General features: G+C 46.6%; 1 protein-coding gene across 3 annotated transcripts in view; it reads right to left on the reverse strand.

The window, feature by feature from the left end:
• TULP4 (TUB like protein 4) overlaps positions 1-18,733 on the reverse strand; it is a 298,059-nt gene that overhangs the window by 232,518 nt on the left and 46,808 nt on the right. The gene's annotated exons all lie outside the window — the stretch shown is intronic.

Below are 18,733 nucleotides of genomic sequence, written 5' to 3' on the forward strand. Positions count from 1 at the left end.
CAAGTCCTTAGAACTTGCAAGGCAAGGAGCTGACATAGTGCCAGCTCCAAAAATCCACTCTGTCTCCCCCACGCTCCCTGTCACACTCCACCCCACCGCCCTCTTTTGAAAAGCACGTTGCAGCCACTTGAACACTGGGATAGCTGCCCATAATGCACTACTTCCAACACAGCTGCAAATGTGGCCACACCGCAGCTCTGGTAGCTGTCAGTGTGGCCACACTGCAGCGCTTTCTCTACACAGCTGTACGAAGATAGCTTTAACTCCCAGTGCTGTACAGCTGCAAGTGTAGCCAAACCCTAACCTTCCTTTTTTGTCACATAACTGCAGAAGTGCTAAAAGACCACTTCATCTTAAATGGTCACTTAACAATATGCATTAACTACTCATGCTAAACAATCTGTTACACCTTATGTTTAGCTGTGACACTGAGGTTATGTCATGTCTACACTTAGATGGCTACAGCAGCAGAGCGCAACTGTACTGCTGTAGCACTTCAGTGCAGACACTCATGATGACAGGAAGGGTTCTCTCATGACTGTAGCTAATCCACCTCTCCAAGAGGCAGTTGTCTACACCAGGGGTTATGTTGGCTTAACGACAACATCACTCCAGGGTGTGGATTTTTCACAACCCTGACTGACATGACTGGGTCAACCCTACTTTTTAGTGTAGAGACCTGGCCTGAGTGCCTTTCCCAAACCTGGAGAAGAGCTCTGTGTATGCTCAAAAGATTGTCTCTCTCACCAACAAAAGTTGGTCCAATAAGAGATATTACCTCAGCCACCCTGTCTCTCTCTATAAACAAGAACTGTTATAGTGCTTGATACAATGGCGCCCCAAGCCACTACTGTAATACAGATAAGAATAAATATTATTGTGACAAAGCCAAATTTGGAACTATTTAATCAGCAGAATTTTGATTCTTTAGTACATATAGCTCTGGTCTACAATATGGGGTCAAATTTAGCTGCGTTAGGTCTATCTTAATATGAATGCGTCCACACAACCAACCCTATTCCGTCGACTTAAAGGGCTCTTAAAATCGACTTCCGTACTCATCCCCAGTGAGGGGAGTAGCGCTAAAATCAACCTTGCTGGGTCGAATTTGGGGTAGTGTGGACACAACTCGACAGTATTGGCCTCCAGGAGCTATCCCAGAGTGCTTCATTTTTACTGCTCTGGACAGCACTTTAAGCTCAGATGCGCTAACCAGGTACACAAGAAAAGCCCCGGGAACTTTTGAATTTCATTTCCTGTTTGGTCAGCGTGACGAACTCAGCAGCACAGGTGACCATGCAGTCCCCCCAGAATCATAGAGCGTATAATGTTTCTACGCTCCCCCCATCATCTCATCCCTGAGGTTATCAAAGATTAGAAGGTGAGAAACACACACTCGCGATGACATGTTTTCCAAGCTCATGCAGTCCACCCACACTGATAGGGCACAGTTTAATGCATGGAAGCATTCAGTGGAAGAGGCCAGGAAAGAATTAAGTAAGTGCAAAGAGCGGAGGCAGGACATGATGCTGAGGCCAATGGGAGAGCAAACGGACATGATGAAACGTCTGTTGGGGGAGCAAATGGACACAATGAAGTGTCTGTTGGAGCTGCAGGAAATCCAACAAGAGCACAGATTGTCGCTGCATCCACTATATAACCGCCTACCCTCCTCCCCACGTTTCATAGCTTCCTCACCCAGACGCCCAAGAATGCAGGGGGCAAGGGAGGCTCCAGACACCCAGCCACTCCACTCCAGAGGATGGCCAAAGCAACAGAAGGCTGTTATTCAAACAGTTTGATTTTTAGTGTGGCTACAATAAGCAATGTGGCCTGGTCCTTCCCTCCTCCCCCACCCCACCTGGACTATCTTGTCTGTTATCTCATTTTTTTTAATAAATAAACAATGCATGGTTTCAAAACAATAGTTACTTTATTTTGAAGGGGGGAGGGTGGCTGGCTTACAGGGAATTAAAATCAACAAAGGGGGTGGGTTTGCATCAAAGAGAAACACACACAACTGTCACACTGTAGCCTGGCCAGTCATGAAACTGGTTTTCAAAGCCTCTCTGATGCGCAGCACGCCTTGCTGTGCTCTTTTAATCGCCCTGGTGTCTGGCTGCTCAAAATCGGACACCAAGCAATTTGCCTCAACCTCCCACTCTGCCGTAAACGTCTCCCCCTTACTCTCACAGATATTATGGAGCACACAGCAAGAAGCAATAACAATGGGAATGTTGGTTGCGCTGAGGTCTGACCTAGACAGCAAACATGGCCAGAGAGCTTTCAAACATTCAAAGGCACATTCTACCACCATTCTGCACTTGCTCAACCTATAGTTGAATGGCTCCTTACTACTGTCCAGGTTTCATAAGCCATGGGAGCAAGGGGAAGGCGCAACCGCACGGTGCTATCAGCTGGGAGAGCAGCCTGAGGCAGAAGCCTCCAGTTTGCATGATATTCCAGGCAGGACTGAATCTCCATGAGATGAAACTCTAAGAAGAGAATGACCTGGAGTCTCTGGCTGCCATTTGGTCCTCTAGGAGGAGGATAGCCATATCTGTCCAGGTGCCCCTGATCGACCTCACCGAGGTCTGCCAGGAGCACCCAGGAGACATACAATGGCTATCAGTCCTACTGCACCATCTGCCGCGAAGGCAAGGAGCTGCTGCTGTGTAGCAATGCTGTACCGCGTCTGGCAGCAGCACCCAGGAGACATTCGGTGACGGTGACCTGAGCAGGCTCTATGCTTGCCGTGGTATGGCATCTGCACAGGTAACCCAGGAAAAAAGGCGTGAAATGATTGTATGCCTTTGCTTTCATGGAGGCGAGGGGGGAGGGCTGACGACATGTACCCAAAACCACCCGCGACAATGTTTTTGCCCCATCAGGCATTGGACACTTAACCCAGAATTCCAATGGGCAGTGGAGACTACAGGAACTGTAGGATAGTTACCCACAGTGCACCACTCTGTATGTCAATGCTAGCCACGGTAGTGAGGATGCACTCCGCCAACTTAATGCACTTAGTGTGGACATACACAATCAACTGTATAAAATCGGTTTATAAAAATCAACTTCTATAAAATCAACCTAATTTTGTAGTGTAGACATACCCATAGTTTAATAGCCTAGTTGTCTAAGGGAGCTGTGTTACATTATGCCACAGCTGAACTGGGTGTGCTATTTATATCATGGAGACTTTAGTAATCTGACTATACACTACTCTAATCTAGTCTGTCACTCTACATACTAATTTGTTTTATAATAAAAAAAATATTTATAATAAGCAGGCCAAATTCTACTCTCAATAAAACTGGAGTAAATCTGAAATAACTCTTTGGAAAGTACTGGGATTTATGCTGGGTAACAGAGCAAAATTTGTCCCAGTATACAATAACACTGCTCTACAGCCAAAATGCTTCTGAAATAAATGTAGTCCAACTTTACTAATTCTGGGTCACTGAGAACGAAAATGATGCTTAAAATTGTTGATTGGCTCTAGTTTTCAAGATATGCTATTGGGTCAGTATATACGACCCTTGACTTGGGAATGGCGGAGGATAAGTGAGTTCTAAAGGGAAGGGATCTCAATTTAAACCAGAAATGACTAAAATACATCTTTGACTGGATCTATGAATAAATCTATGATTGGGTTTGGACAGTACTTGCTTTTTAGGCAAAACAATGAATGATGCAATCTGAAGCTGGTATTGCGTCATACATGATATGAATTGCATCATGTTATTTCTAGAAGTCATGGATGATGCAATCATAATGAAGCTTACATCACTCTACTGAACAAATTGCCCTATATCAGCTCTAGAAATCACACAGTGTCATGCTCTCTTATTTGTCAGTGTTTGATTTTGCAAAGGGACACATTTCTGTTTAGCCAAAGTGAGCAGAGATGCCTCGTACTTGTGTGAACGGTGCAGATAACTTCTGCTATGTTTGTGGTGAAGTGACTTATGCATCACAAAAGCACAGTATAATCACTATGGTTAAGAAAGCCTATCACCTTTATTTTGGCTGCAAAATTGGAGACCAGGACAAGAGGTGGGCCCCACACATATGCTGCAACACTTGTCCAACAAATCTTCGCCAGGGGTTGAACAGGAAAAGGAAATCTATGCCTTTTGCAGTGCCAATGATTTGGAGAGAGCCAACAGATCATACCAGCAATTGTTACTTCTGCATGGTGCCTCCAGTTGGGAAAGGTGTGTCAAAGAAGAAAAAGTGGACTGTGCATTATCCAAACATTCCATCAGCTATACGCCCAGTACTCCACAGAGAAGGACTGCAGGTTCCAGATGCACCAGAATCATTCTCACTTGAGTCAGAAGAGGAAGAGGAAGAGGATGAAACTTCTGGTCCTGAACCATCAATGTCACAGGACCCATATTTTCTCCCATCCTCCTCCTCTGAACCACACCTCATAACACAAGGTGAACTGAATGACCTTGTCAGGGATTTGGAACTACCCAAGAGTAAGGCAGAGCTGTTGGGCTCCAGACTACAGCAGTGGAATCTCCTGGCAGGCCATCAGGGCAAATGGAGCCCATCAATGCTTGCAGACTATTGCTGGACAGTGACAAGAGATGCTCCATTTAATGAATACAAGAGACAAGCCAAGAAGCGCCGAGTAGACACTGAATAGGACTAAACTATGTACATAATAGTTTTTTGCCTTTTGTTTCATAATAAATTTTATTTATAGAACCCTTTTGCTGATTTTTAAAGTGTTTCATAAACAGGACAGGTGAAATATTATCATGTAAAGCAACCATAAACACATGAAAAGACCTAGGTTTACAATTTATGATTAAAACTCTACTATCTATACAATATACATAGACATAAAATGTAAAAACTTAAATATCTTAGAAACAGTAGCCAATCAGTTGTTTTAATTGTCATATTTGAATTCAGCACATCAAAATACATAATAAATATCACATTTTATTTCTGAAGCAGACAACTTCTCAAAAATTGTAGACCAGTGTAATCAACTCCATGCTTATTTTATTTCTACAGCACATTTCATCTCCTTAACATGGAAAGAATGGCGAAATATAATAAAGGGCGTTATTTACTACAAGATAAGTCTTTTGGTAGGTAATTCCAACTGGAGTATCTTGATTCAATTTTTACAGTTAAAACTGTAACTTGATTGTGAATGTCCACAAACAAATGAAACACTATTTTCTTTGATTCAATCCTCTCTTTTTGCCCATTTTTGGGAGGCTAAAAAGGAAGGCTATTTCTGTTTAAAGCAGCATTTAAACCAAACACAATATTAATCTCTCTCCTAGAAGTTTAAACGTGTATAAAGATGCTGTCAGAAGTCAGTTGTTGGTTGCCCAGAGACAAGTGACTATAAATTTTTTCTCTGTCCTAGAACAATCCCGCTATATTTGACAGGCAATTACTTTGCAATTACATTGCGAAGTGTTTATAGTTTTTAATGGGTATCTTATCCATTATCTTAATAAATTACCATAGCTCATAAACCTCATTCCTCTGCCATTTGAATGCTCAACATATTTTGTGTATATTTATATTCAAGACAAAGTTACGTGAGGAGGTTAGAAGTGACCTTTATCATCAAAATTCTGAGAGCCAACATTGCAGCAATCTGGTAGCAATCTTGCTAGTTTTATAGCTGGCTCCCTAATAAGCCTCTTTCAAACAAACAAGTTCATTTTCTTTTAATACATTAGACTATCCATGACAAATAATGTATATTTCCCCTGTAACAAAACTTCATTGCCCTATACGTGATAGAAAAAACTTTCAGGCACTGAAATCTTAAAAAAGGTACAATACGTATATTTCAACAATCAGATGTGGACAAACGTGTCAAGTTCATTTATGGAAAAGCTGTTGAGGCTGACTCCAGTTCTTGAAGTTCTTATTTAAGCAGAATCCATAATCTGCCAATAAGAACATTTTAATAACACTACTGCACAGTGAAATCTAAAGGGACAATGTCAACCTTCTTAAAAACACAGTTATTTCCAATACCTGATAATCCTATTCCTAAATTATATAAGCTCTCTCCTTTTCCACCAGTGTCCCTTACTGGTGTGACTACAGTCTTAAGCTCCACACTAAAGAGGATACTATCAATACACAGGGAGAACTGGCTCTATGTTCCTCAAAAGAGATCCCTGGTGGTGTCAGCAGCAGCCAGAAAACATCTGAACTTGCAGAGGGAAGAAGTGAGTGTTAGAATATAGATATTCAGGCCTGTCTGCAAAAGCCTATACTTTAAGAATGTAGGTATATTCTTATCACTTAGCTAGTTATAGAGATAGAAAAGAAAGAATCAAAATCACTCTCTGTATGTGTAAGGGCCTTCTCTCACTGTGACAGTCTGAGGCCTGGTTCTTAGGCTAAGGCCTTCAGCTAAGCAGCAGAGGCCAGCCATAACTGGGAAAAGTATGCTCACATCCTTACGTTCCAAACTAGTCACACCTAAATAAGGTGCTATTGGGCTGTTAGGAATATCAGGACAGGATTGTATTCCTATCACCTCCAGAGAAAGGGAAGAGCCTAGAAGATGTAAAAGGAAACTTAGTTTGATTGCATCCTGTCTGGCAAGAACTCACTTATCAATAGCTGGGATGTGAAATCCTCATTTCTGTATTGTTCTATCACTGTAGTCTTCACTTCCCAATTGTTTGTCTATATAATCTCTGCCTGGTTCTGTGACTGTTTCTGTCTGCTGTATAATTAATTTTGTTGGCTGTAAACCAATTAAGGTGGTGGGATATAATTGGTTAAATAACCATGTTACAATGTGTCAGGATTGGTTAGTTAAATTTCAGTAAAATGGTTGGTTAAGGTATAGCTAAGCAGAACTCAAGTTTTACTATATCGTCTGCAGTCAATCAGGAAGTAAGCGGGGAATGGGAACAGGGAGTGGGGGTGGGGGAATTGGAATCATGTTTCACTAAGGGGAGGGGGGAATGGAAACAGGGAATGGGAACAGGGACACAGGCCAGGCTCTGGGGTGTCAGAGCTGGGAAGGGGGACACTGAGGAAGGAAACTGGAATCATGCTTGCTGGAAGCTCACCCCAATAAACATTGAATTGTTCGCACCTTTGGACTTCGGGTATTGTTGCTCTCTGTTCATGCGAGAAGGGCCAGGGAAGTGAGAGGGTGAAGGAATAAGCCCCCTAACAGTGAGAGGTACAGAGTTTATGGAGGGGCTAAGGGAAATAGGCAAAGGGAAGCTGTAGAGATGTTAACATGCAGGGCGACAATGATGGGGGTAGAATTTTCTGAAGGGGACTGAAAGGCAAAAGCTGACCATGACTCAAGAAGAGGTCAAAGTAAACGGGAGGGGAAACGACACTTGGAGGGTGTCACACTGGACAAGAGATGAAGAGGAAGGGATTGGGCCACATCCCTGCCATTCACATGCTGCTCTCTAGGGGTGGGGATGGGAAATAACAAGATCGGTGATGAGCTATTTAACAATTGGCTTGGGAGAAAATGAACAGAGCACAAGTTAACTCTCCTAATAAAAGAGCTTTGAAAAGTATTTGTTGCAATTGCAGGGAGCAAGTCCAAGCTCATTACTAGGGAGGCCAGCTTGCTGAAAAGGAAGAGCATCGGCCCAGGTGACACCGGCAGCATGGAAACTCAGCTGAAGAGAATGAAAACAGTTTCTAATGTGCTTTAATGCTGAGTTTAAAAAATTAAAAAAACATTCCAGTCAGACTGTGGCTCCCCAGCAAGGTGCACGGCATGGAGAAGGCTCAGGGATCCTCTTCCCTCCCTCGACTACAATCGCAGAACTCATCCCTCCTGAGTGCAAACAGCACTATTGGTCACACCAGAAAGGCCACCGTGCCCACCTGCAGTGTCTGGTCAGATACCTGAGCTGCTCCCCTACAAGTTCCCTCTCCATCCCCTCTGTCCCCAGAAGTACTCTGCCTCTGCCTCTCTCCTGCTGAGCCAAAATAGCTCCAGGAATGAGCTGCTGGTGAAGGAGAGATCTTCCCTACTCCCCTGACACACATCTGAGACTTCTAGAGCTGTAAGGCAGCCCTATGGCTCCTCCTCACTTCCTCCCGATTCCTCACTGTTCACATCCTAGAACTGTTCTATCACTATTTGCAGGTTAGGATTGGTACTGACCGTCAACCCTGTCAAGAGTTAAAAACTGTCACCTTTTCTTTTTAGTAACAGGACTAACGCTTGGGCTCAAAAACGCCAATTCTAATTTTAAAAGTACAAGTTAAAAATTACATTCTGGTCCAACATTGGTAACAATAGATTAAAAGTAACACTGCAATTACTAACACTGAATAACAGCAGAAAAAACTATTTTCCTCTCATTTTCAGTTTATTTAGTTTGTGCATGAAACAGCCCTTTGGGAAAAGACAGTTACTCACCTTTGTAACTGTTGTTCTTCGAGATGTGTTGCTCATATCCATTCCAGTTAGGTGTGCGCATGCGCGTGCACATTCGTCGGAGATTTTTTACCCTAGCAACACTCGGTGGGCCGGCAGGGTGCCCCCTGGAGTGGTGCCGCCATGGAGCCCAATATATACCCCTGCTGGCCCCACCGCTCCTCAGTTCCTTTTTGCCGGCTACTCCGACACTGGGGAAGGAGGGCGAGTGTGGAATGGATATGAGCCACACATCTCGAAGAACAACAGTTACAAAGGTGAGTAATCGTCTTTTCTTCTTCGAGTGCTTGCTCATATCCATTCCAGTTAGGCGATTCCCAAGCCTTACCTAGGCGGTGGGGTCGGAGCGAGACATTGAGGAATGTAAGATCGCTGAGCCAAAGGAGGCATCGTCTCTAGACTGTTGGACCAATGCGTAGTGCGATGCACCAGGTGGCCGCGCGGCAGATTTCCTGTACGGGAACATGGGCCAAGAATGCGGCAGATGAGGCTTGAGCCCGAGTAGAGTGGGCGGTAAGGTGGCCAGTCGGAACCTGAGCCAAGTCGTAGCATGTACGAATGCAGGATGTCACCCAAGAAGCAATCCGTTGGGAAGAGATTGCCGTGCCCTTCATACGTTCCACCACTACTACAAATAGCTGAGGTGAACGTTGGAAGGGTCTGGTCCTCTCGATGTAAAACGCGAGAGCCCTGTGAACATCCAGAGTATGCAGCTGCTGTTCCTTCGCGATGAGTGCGGTTTTGGAAAGAAGACTGGCAGGAAGATGTCCTGAGTGACATGAAAGGCGGAGACGACCTGAGGGAGGAATGCCGGGTGTGGTCGCAGCTGTACCTTGTCCTTATGGAACACCGTATACGGAGGATCCACAGTCAAAGCTCTAAGTTCCGAGACTCGTCTCGCCGAGGTGACAGCAACTAGGAACACTGTCTTCCAGGACAGGTACAGCAGCGAGCATGTGGCTAAAGGCTCAAATGGGGGCCCCATGAGCCTGGCCAAGACAAAGTTCAGGTCCCAGGTAGGGGCTGGTTGTCTGACCTGAGGATAGAGTCACTCCAAGCCCTTAAGGAATCTGGAAACTACAGGACGGGAGAAAACGGAACTGCCAGCCTCCTCAGGATGGAAGGTGGTAATAGCTGCAAGGTGCACCCTTAGCGAAGAGATTGCTAGACCTTGCTCTTTGAGAGACCATAAGTAGTCCAAGATGGTGGGGACCGATACAGTCTGCGGAGAAAGGTCCTGCTGAGCGCACCAGTGACAGAAGTGCTTCCATTTAGCGAGGTACGTTGATCGCGTGGAGGGCTTTCTGCTACCCAGAAGCACCTGTTGCACTGCGGCAGAACAACGCAACTCCGACCGGCTCAACGAGCCAGCAACCATGCAGTCAGATGAAGGGACTGCAGGTCTGGGTGGTGTAGCCTGCCGAAGTCCTGTGTGATCAGGTCCAGGCAGAGTGGCAGGGGAATCGGGTCTGACAGAGACAGGTCGAGCAGCATGGGGTACCAATGCTGCCTCGGCCAAGCCGGAGCGATCAAGATAAGGCGGGCTTTGTCTCTGCGCATCTTGACCAGAACTCTGTGGACCAGAGGAAACGGAGAAAGGCATAACAGAAGTGGCCCATCCACAGAATGAGGAACGCGTCCGACAGAGAGCCCGGAGAGCAATCTTGCATGGAGCAGAACACCTGGCATTTCCTGTTGTCCCTGGAGGCAAAGAAGTCTATTTGGGGAAAGCCCCACCTCCGGAAAACTGAATGGAGAATGTCCGGACGGATGGACCACTCGTGCGTCAGGAAGGACCTGCTCAGGTGATCCTTCCAGCTGTGCAGAACACGCTCGCAGAAGGAGACTACTGGGTCTATGAAGTGGGCTATGCAGAAATCTCACAGTAGGATCGCTTCCTGACACAAGGGGGAGGACAGCGTCCCTCCGTTTGTTTATATAATACATGGCCGTTGTGTTGTCCATGAAGACTGCAACACAAGGCCCTGCAGATGGTGCCGAAACGCTTGGCATGCCAGGCGGACCGCTCTCAGCTCCCAGACATTGATGTGTAGAGTCAACTCCCGGGACGACCAAAGGCCTTGGGTGTGCAGGCGCCCTAGGTGAGCAACCCAGCCCAGAGAAGACGCATCCGTTGTTAGGGACACGGAGGGCTAGGGAGGATGGAACAGTCGTCTTACACACCCGCGAGGGCGTTCGCCACCAGTCGAGGAAGCCGAGAACGCTCGTCAGAATGATGTCTATGGCGTCTCTGCTCGTCTGATAGACAGAAGCGAGCCAGATTTGGAGAGGACGCATTCGTAGCCTGCTGTGCTGTGTGACGAATGTGCATGCAGCCATGTGACCGAGGAGACCAAGGCAGGTGCGGGCAGAGGTTGTTGGAAAACGCTGAAGACCTTGGACAAGTGAGACTATGGCCTGAAACTGGTGGGGGCGTAGACTGGCTGTCGCAAGGTTGGAATCCAGCATTGCCCCGATAAACTCTATCATCTGCGTAGGCACTAAAGTGGACTTGTCTAAGTTCATGATCAGGTCTAGATGCAGAAAGAGGTCCTTGATGATGGCCACATGGCTGATGACTTGTGCCTCGGAGGCCCCTCGGATGAGCCAGTAGTCGAGGTAGGGGAAGACGTGTATCCGACGACGGCGTAGGGAAGCAGCGACAACCGCCATACACTTTGTGAACACCTGAGGGGCCGAGGAGAGGCCAAAGGAGAGGACAGTAAACTGGTAGTGACGGTGGTTTACCATGAAGCGCAGATACCTCCTGTGAGGAGGATAAATTGCTATGTGGAAATATGCATCCTGCATGTTGAGAGCGGCGTACCAATCTCCGGGATACAGGGACGGAATGATGGTTCCCAGGGATACCATGCGGAACTTGAACTTTTTGATGAATTTGTTCAGTCCTCGCAGGTCTAGGATAGGCCGAAGGCCCCCTTTCGCCTTGGGAATGAGGAAGTATCGGGAATAAAACCCCTTGCCCCTTAACTCCCCTGGTACCTCCTCTATAGCTCCGACTGAGAGGAGCTTGTGTACCTCCTCGATGAGGAGTTGCTCGTGAGAGGGGTCCCTGAAGAGGGACGAGGAGGGGGGGATAGAAGAGAGGGGATGAAACAAACTGAAGACGGTATCCAAGCACCACCGTGCATAGGACCCAACGATCTGACGTCAACTGGGACCACGCCGGGAGGAACGGGGAAAGGGATCCGGGGAGGCAATTGGTACACTGCTCTCGGGCGCACCCTCAAAAGTTTAGTTTGGGTCTCTGCATTGGTTTGGTGGGACCGGAATTGTTGCCCCCTTGAGGCCCAGACTGCCAGACGAAGGGGTCATACTAATCGCAGACGTCAAAGTCTTGCCGTGGCCGAGGTAGGGGGCAAGAGCGCTGTGGTTGAGAACGGAAGGACCGTCTTTGAGTCTGAGGCGTATGCATTCCCAACGAACGCATAATTACTCTGTTGTCCTTCAGACTCTGCAGTCTGGGGTCCGTCTTCTGCAAAAACAAGCCTTGGCCATCAAAACGGCAGTCTTGTACTGTGTGTTGCAACTCAGGTGGCAGGCCGGACACTTGCAACCATGATATGCGGCACATGGCTATGCCAGAAGCGACCGTTCTGGCGGCCGAATCAGCGGCATCTAATGAAGCTTGTAATGAGGTCCTCGCGACCCTCTTCCCCTCCTCCAGGAGTGCTGTAAATTCCTGGCGGGAATCCTGCGCAACCAACTCAGCAAACTTCCCGACAGCCTCCCAGGTGTTGTAGCTGTATCTGCCGAGGACGGCTTGTTGGTTCGCTATGCGGAGTTGGAGACCTCCGGCAGAATAGATTTTTCGGCCCAACAAGTCCATGCCCGGGCTTCTCTAGACTTAGGCGCGGGGGCTTGTTGACCGTGGCACTCCCGTTCATTGACGGACTGTACCACCAACGAACAGGGAGCGGGGTGCACATAGAGGTACTCATACCCCTTGGAAGGCACCATGTACTTCCATTCGACCCCCTTGGCTGTGGGTGGGATGGAAGCCGGGGACTGCCAGATGGTGTCAGCTCTAGCCTGGATCGAACGGATGAATGGGAGAGCCACTCTGGTGGGCGTCTCTGCGGATAGGATACTAATCACCGGGTCCTCCACCTCCGGGACCTCTTCAATCGGCAGGTTGATATTCTGGGCGACACGCCGCAGAAGGTCCTGGTGAGACGGGAGGTCAATCGGAGGTGGTCCCAATGATGACGTCCCCGCTACTGCCTCATCCGGGGAAGAGGAGGATGACAGCCCCGGGACGAGTGGGTCCTGCACTGATGCCTGGTCTGGGGGGACCTCTGTCTCTGGAAGGTCATGCTGTTCCGGTGCGTGTGCACCGTTTTCCCCTGAGTCAGCAGGGAGAGGTCGGCTGACGGTGGCCTCGGGTGCACAGTGCTCTGAGTGACTGGAGTGTGATGGGCCAGTCAGCTCACCTTGGGCTTCATGATACGCCCAAGGTGTTCAAAAGGACCACTGAGGAGGTCCGTGGTCCGGGCCATGGGCATGCGTATCCGAGTCTCCGTAGGAGGCACTGTCCGCATGGGAGGAGACGGATGGATGATGCGACGGCCACGGAGGGGCTGAAGTCGCTTGGACCAGGTCTCTGCATCCATTGGACTCCTGTCTACGCGGTACCAGCGAATGGTACAGAGAGTCATAGCGGTGCCGGGAGCGGGACCAGGACCTGCAACCAGCGCGGTGCCGGGAGGTCGACCGGTGCCTCATATCGCCGGGCCGAGATCTGCTGTGAGAGGTATGGCGATGCTGGGATCTGGACCGGTGCCGAGAGTACCATGATGGAGAGCGGGATCTCGAGCGGTGCCGCAAGTATGACTGGTACCGGAACTGAGAGCGGCGCCGAGAGCAGGAGTGACGTCGGGATCGAGAGTGTCCATGAGACCTGGATTGGGACCGGCAGCGTTGCACTGTGTCCGGCAAAGATGGCCTCATCACAGCAGGCTTGCCCAGTGACTGAAGAACCCGCACCGGCGGTGCTGGGGGTTGGGGCAGCTCAGGCTCCGTCAGAGCAATTAGCTCCCGAGCCATGGAAAAAGTCTCTGGCGTCGAGGGCATGATGAGCTCGACCACAGCATGCGCTGGGGAGCTGGTAGGCAACGGACTCGACGGCTCCTGAGAGACCGGAATTGACGGTGCAGAGGCAAGCGGTGCCGCAGCAGTTGACGGTGCCGGCGGTCCGCCTTAGATGTACACTCCGACTGCAGCATAGACACAGGTGCCACAGGAGCCTTGTGCCTCTTGCTCCTCAGGGAGAGGGATCGGTGCCTGCCAGCAGGTTGAGCCGGTGAAGGCTGGTGCCGAGGGGTCTTCACTGGCACCGTGCGCTCCGGTGCGGAGGAAGCACTCATCCCCAGTGCCGGAGTCGGTGCCGAAGATGGAGGAGTTAGAGCTGCCTCCATCAAGAGTTGCTTGAGGCAAATGTCCCGCTCTCCCTTCGTCCGGGGCTTGAACGCCTTGCAGATTCAGCACTTGTCCGCAAGGTGGGATTCTCCCAGACACTTTAAACAGGAGTCGTGCGGATCTCCTGTGGGCATCGGCCGATGACAGGCTGCGCAAGGTTTGAAGCCTGGTGAACCAGGTATGGGCCCCGGTACTGGGGGGGGAGAAGGGGCTAGCCCCTGACTCTCTAACTGTATATATAACTACTATACAACTACTAATAATACAAAGGTTAACTAGAACTAACTATGTACACAATAACTATATAAACGAGCGAAAAGCTAGGGAGGTGGAGATCAGCTAAGCCGCGCTCCACTGTTCCAACGACCGACACGGGCGGTAAGAAGGAACTGAGGAGCGGTGGGGCTGGCAGGGGTATATATTGGGCGCCATGGCGGCGCCACTTCAGGGGGCGCCTTGCCGGCCCACCGAGTGTTGCTAGGGTAAAAAATCTCCAACGAACATGCACACGGCGCGCACACACCTAACTGGAATGGATATGAGCAAGCACTCAAAGAAGAAGAGTCAGTTTCCTTTTTGTTTGGTCCTTCAAACAGCAAAAGGGGACAGAGTTTTTTATTTTTAATTGGGAAAACGTGATTCTAAAGCCACAAAAAACAGCTAGGGACTCAAGGAGAGGCATAATATATGAAGCAAGATTTAGATCAACTCTTTTTGAAAATTGACCATATCTCTTTAAAATCTGAATATGAAAATACATTTCACTCTACAGTCCCACTGAGCAGGGATTCTCTACTAATTCTCAAACCGCTGGGGTGAGAAAACAGGTGCAGTTGTCTTTTTAAACTAGAATTTTAACACCGAGTTAAAGCCTCTCATGTGAAGTTAATTACTTCTGATATTTTGAAAAGGAATGAAAACAAATGAGTTGCTCTACTTTACTGAACACAAACAACAATTTTTGACTAACAAAAGTGTAAGGTATTTAACATGTGGTCTGGATTCACTGCATAGGCATATTCTTATCCTCACTATGTTTTAAAGTTCTATCACACTGGAATGCTAGTTAACATACAACATTTTGCTAAATGCATTGAAATTCACTCTGCAGTTTGCATATTTGAAGGAGAAAAATGTACATACAATACAAAACTATTTTAAAAGACTATAAGAACTACTGAACGCAAGGCAATTCACTAGCATCTCCTATACTAGGCACAATGGCATGCATTAAGGGCATGTCTGTACATCAGCTGTAAGCATGCTTCCCAGCACAAGCAGACAGACACATGCTAGCTCTGCTCGAGCTAGTGCACTAAAAATAGTAATGTGGCCACGGCAGCACAGGCTAGCAGCAGAGTACAAGCTTGCCTGACGCCAGGAGTACATACTTGGGTGGCTAGCCCAAGCTGCCACCACTACATTGCTATTTTTAGTGTGCTAGATCAAGTAGAGCTAGCATGCACCTGTCTTCCTGTGCTGGGGCATGCACCTGGCTGCTGTGTAGACACATCTTAAAGCAGTGGTCTCCAACCTTTTCGTCTGGTGGCAGCAGTGGAGCATCCACCGAAATGCCGCCGAATTTCGGCGGCATTTTGGCAGCGACGCCTCTCAATGACGTCATTTGTAGGCAAACGACGTCATAGAGAGGCATTGCCGCCGAAATGCTGCAGAAATTCGGCAGCATTTCGGCGGATGCTCGACAGCCGACCAGGATGCAGGCGCATTTAGATGCCCTCACAGGCACCATAGCACCAGCGGGCACTGTGTTGAGGACCCCTGCCTTAAAGCAAGTAGCCACAGCAGCACCTCTGTGGTCAGAATGGAACTGAAGGATATTCAGTATGGTGTTTTTCAGACTCTTAGGGTGATATCTCACTGAAATCAATGGAAGTTTTGCCAATGACTTAAATGATGCCAGCATTTCACCCTTGGTCCTTAATTTACAATAGAAACAAAAGGGTAGGATTTTCTGAAATGCTCAGAGTTGGCCTAACAATGCTCCTACCACCAAAGTCAATGGTAAAGCTCCCACAAGCCAACGGGAGCTGAGTTAGGTTAACATTGAGCACTTCAGAAAAATCTCACCATTAATTCCTTTCTGTTTCTATAATACATTACATGTATGTCCACTTTAAGTTCCCTTTGTAGTGCCAGAGTGGTGTCAAGGAGCCCTACAGTAAGTGAGAATCAGGCCCATAACCTTTATCCCAAGGTAACAAAAGCTGTCACAAAACAGACTACTTGCACATGTCGACTTCTGCAACAAAATAAATGGGACCAGGCTATTTCATTATACAGTTTTTTCTTATGCATCTGCAAAAACATTAATTGCTAGTCAGAGTAAGATGGCAGCCACTCTGCAGTTTCAAATTCTAACAATTATCCTTTAAATCTCCAGTTACCTTGCAGCAGAAAATGTATAAAACACAGCCACGTCTCACACCAAAGAGCCTTTCCATACCCAATTGTTGTATGATTCCATGAGTCATTTAAGCAGTGAGTAAATCAGCCACCACTCTATGCACGACAGTAACCTGTTACTGGAAACTCTCCCCTGGCAGTCACTCTCGTCACTAACAGGAATGCTTGGACAATCAGAAAGAGAACAGTGGATACAAAAAAAAGCAGGTTTTCAAATGAACATTTTCAATGATCATCAAAAATATATAAAAAAACCACAACAATGGCATCCAGTTCCTCTATTCATTTAACAATGGTCTCATGTGCTCCCCCAAAGCAAACTCTTATATTTACCTTCTCTACACTCCCCTCCTTAAATAAAAAGCAGCAGAATTGAAACTTTAGGGTCATTTGCTGTGCCAATAATATATTGTTGAAATTAATTATACCCAAATCAATAGCATTTGTCTACATAGGTTTTCACCTCCTACACTCTATTCATTACAGGAATCCATACATTTATAGTTCAGTGCATGATAATATTAAAGCAGTAGTGCATATCAGGAAGACAATAAACTTGACATACAGCACTAGATTTATCCCAATGGGAGTATCTAGAAAAACATCTACCACCACCACAAGGACAAGGTGATACCCAAAGGGCTGGACAGGGGAATTTCCAGTCATCAGATAACTATGTCTATGTACTAGAGGCTTAAACTTGAAGTCAATCCATTCCTATCACACACACTTTGTGCATCAATTGTAGGTTTAATTAGAGATACACGTACACAGTAGGATATGCCTCCAAAATCAGCAGTCAGCTCATTGTGTAAGGGGAAGGGAAGAGAAAGGATACCAACATAAATCACGAAAATATCTTGGAGCTGAGAGATTTCCAAAAGCTTCACAAGACACAGTTAACGTCACAAATTGTACTCTCAATCCTACTTGTACACTTGGGAAACCTCTTTTGCAGAAGGTTTCATACTACTTATTGCCACTGAAGTAAAATCATGTAATTAAAATTTATTCTAAATGTTTCAAAAGTGTATATTAAAGATGTGAATATTTTGGGTATTTCCATGGTTTAACAATTTCATTTATTTAAAAAGTAGAACTAAAGAAGTCTAACTTGATAGACAAGTTATTTTCTATAGATATTTTTGAATCATCCCATAGAATTTAAAAGAGTAGTATATTCCTAGGCTAGGTAAAAAACCCTAAAAAAAAAGCCACAACCTACTATAGAAAAGTTCTCATTCTCCATTCTATTCTATAGCTTTTTAGAATAATTTCTGTAGAGCTCTGTTGGTTTTATCCCTAGGAAATTCGATAGCATTTTTCCCATAAAGTAAAATTAAAGAAGGCCAAATGCAGCAAATCTGGCACAGAAGTTCCCATGCCAGCCAAGCTCAGAGAGGCAGCTTTCATTACACTAGCAATCGAGGTACTAAGCCAGCAGGAGCTTCTAATGGCAGCCACTGAATCAACAGAATCCTAGCTGCCCAAAGCCACTTTCTTCCCAGTTTCCTGTCAGGATCAGGCACTTCTAATGCTGCTCTGCCCCCTTTTATGACCCTAAACATAGAAATGAAGTTATGGACTCTATGCACTCCCAGAACCTGGTCATTTGCTCAATTTCCAGCACCAGGGATCTCTGCCGTTATTTGCACAAGTACAAACTAAATGGCAAACCAGGCCCAACATGTTTAAGATCCCAAATCAGAAAAATTACAAAGCAAATATGTTAATTTTATTTGTGAGACTCTGTAGTGCCCAATTACAGGTAACTGGGAGAACGTGCTACTGTTACTACAGCTACAATCAAACTGAAACAGCACAGAGATCCAGAAAGAAAATACTCCACCACAGCCACTTGGGTAAACAAAGGAAAAATGGCCAAACGAAGTAATTCATAATGGAGGAGGAGGAGGTTCAGCCCCCATCTCTGCACGTATTAATGATTTACAATCTTTTAACTTGTTTTAAAAAAAACAAAAAAACAGTCAGTCATTCACCTTTACACACTTTGACTCCCAACAGGCACAAAAGATTATGCGAGTTCAAATTTTGAAGACACTTCTGTCGAAAGAGCAGCGCATATTAGAGCTAAAGTTAACAAGTATCACTAAGAACAGTTAAAATAGTAGACTATTTTGGATTTTAGATATAGAAAATAATTTGTTAGGTGGAACTGTACTGTAAGAGTGGAGTTTCCAATTCCAGCAGATATTATCCAGTGGACACTTCCTGCTGTTACCTAATCAAAAAGCTGGATTACCAGCAAGGATTAATCTATAATCGAAAGCTCTCAACATTTTACACTCCACTCTTAGCACCCACCCTTGGGTATCAGTGGCCCATCCCATGCCATTTGCCCAGTAGGGGCTGCATGAGGCAGGATGCAGTGACACAAATAAGTGCCAGAGAGTGATGTTTCAGTTGTGCATTCCCAACTTT

This window comes from Gopherus flavomarginatus, chromosome 4, assembly GCF_025201925.1.
Source record: "Gopherus flavomarginatus isolate rGopFla2 chromosome 4, rGopFla2.mat.asm, whole genome shotgun sequence".
Lineage (NCBI taxonomy): Eukaryota > Metazoa > Chordata > Testudines > Testudinidae > Gopherus > Gopherus flavomarginatus.